The sequence below is a fragment of the Myxine glutinosa genome, chromosome 6 (genome assembly GCF_964187855.1).
Source record: "Myxine glutinosa chromosome 6, kmMyxGlut1.1, whole genome shotgun sequence".
NCBI classification, from domain to species: Eukaryota; Metazoa; Chordata; class Myxini; order Myxiniformes; family Myxinidae; genus Myxine; species Myxine glutinosa.
The window spans coordinates 35,994,406-35,996,303 of record NC_136266.1 but is presented as its reverse complement, the minus strand read 5'-3'; the positions used below and the strand labels follow the sequence as shown (position 1 = coordinate 35,996,303).

General features: G+C 46.3%; 1 long non-coding RNA gene across 1 annotated transcript; it reads left to right on the top strand.

Annotated features, from left to right (window-relative positions):
• Nucleotides 1-388: 388 nt before the first annotated feature.
• On the top strand, nt 389-1,354 carry LOC144892500 (uncharacterized). Its single transcript, XR_013623706.1, has 2 exons — nt 389-645; nt 697-1,354. It is a non-coding gene; the product is annotated as an uncharacterized LOC144892500 (long non-coding RNA).
• Nucleotides 1,355-1,898: the final 544 nt, after the last annotated feature.

The window sequence follows — 1,898 nt, the reverse complement described above, 5'->3', positions numbered from 1 at the left end:
CAGGACAGGATTGCCATATGCATCCCGGAGGTTCTGCGCGCTTCGCTGGAGAGGCGCGTTTCGGTCGTTTTGTGCGTCGTCGTAATCAGCCATGCCGGACGTCCAGGCAGCCTTCAGAGGCCGCTCGTGTCTCATGCGATCGCTGCCAACGGTAGATTCGCGTGCCGAAACAAGAGTTTGTAATGCGTATGAGCTGCCGTCAGAGGACGCTCGAGTCTCGTGATTCAACAGGGCCGCTGCCGGTGACGAGTTACTCTCGTTATGGCTCTCATCGATTCTCTCCCTCGGCAATTCCATGACATGGACCTAACATGGATCGACCATGTACCCTTGGGAGCCAAGGCAGGTACAGACTTACTGTAATGGACTTACTGTAGTGCTTACTGTAATGGACTTACTGTAGTGGCCTCCTGTCATGTAATCTTACTTACTGATACAGCTTACTGTAAAGAGGCTTACTGATTTACACATCTTCCACATCGACACATCTTCCTGTAATGTGTTGCCTTGCGACGAATAGACATGGCTTACTGGTTTACACATCTTCCACATCGACACATCTGCCTGAAATGCGTTGCATTGCGACGAATGGACAGTCGCTCTTCGTCAAGGCACACCTTATGTAATGAGTTGCATATCGCAAAGGTACACCTTATCCATCTAGCTAGTGTGCCGGCTACCCCACTGTTCGACGAGGTACAAATTATCTAATCTAGCTACTGTGCCGACTACCCCACTGTAAGACTACTGCTACCCACGGGCTCATCGTCTTCTCCCTGGGATGAACACTGCTTGCTCGGTTCGATATCTTCTTGATTGGGACTTCCTCCTCGATACATCTATATCTGGGGATTGATTGCTAACCAGGCTAACAGGTTGAAATGCAGTAACCCTGCCATCGGGATTGATGGCCCCTGGACGTTCGACTGGCAGTGACATCCTTCCAATGTATTTCGTTCTTTGCATTCCTATGTATCCCTCTGCTGAATTATCAGTATGTGTCTGCTGTTCTTCACCGCCTAGTTAAGTTCTAAGCACGGGGAGAATGTGATGAAATCGTCATCCAAGTTACGACACTGATGTTATTCTCCTCATGGCCGCTACGTGACCCTTTCGCGGTTCCTATATATATATCAGCGCAGACAGGAGATGTACATCCATCATCGAAATGTGACTCTATAGCTCCTCTGGGCTTCCATAGAAAGGTAACGATTCTGCTATATATATCATAAGCTCATTTACAGTCATACCACCTGTACGCACCTGTATTCACCTGTAATATTAATACAATGTTTATTGGTTTCTCTCTAGATGCTGTTGAGAACGAATTTCGATTAAACCTACCTTTTGGGTCGATGTTGTATCTTGATTTTACAACAGCATTTACTTCAAAAACGAGCCACGTTCTAATCAAGTCAGGGAAGAGCTTGGTGATCAGAGGGGTGTCTTCCAGATTACTAGTCTTCTAGACTGACACCTCTGGTCCTTCAAACTCGTCAAGCCGAGATTTTTTTCAAGGTATAGGCTGACCGACCAGCTTTGTCCCCTTACTCCAATTTCCATAATAAAGAATTTGTGCATTTTGGTCATCAGCCACTCCTATTTCGCTCTTTTGTCATCGCCAGCTTCCAACATCCTCAACTCAAGTTGTACCATTAACTCGGTGAGCGATGCGCCTGCTCAACGCTAACTTCAAGGCCAATATCTGGTCGCATCACGGAACACTGTTATTATGGAACGACAAAGTTGCTCTTTGTGGGTCCTCGTGTTCCATTGTTTTCTTTGAAAAAAAAACCACTTTAACGAAATTGCAGTGGTTCACATTTCCCTTGACTGCGATAGGTGTGTCGTTGTGGGTACATTTTACTGTATTTATGGTTCTTGTGATACATTTGAGC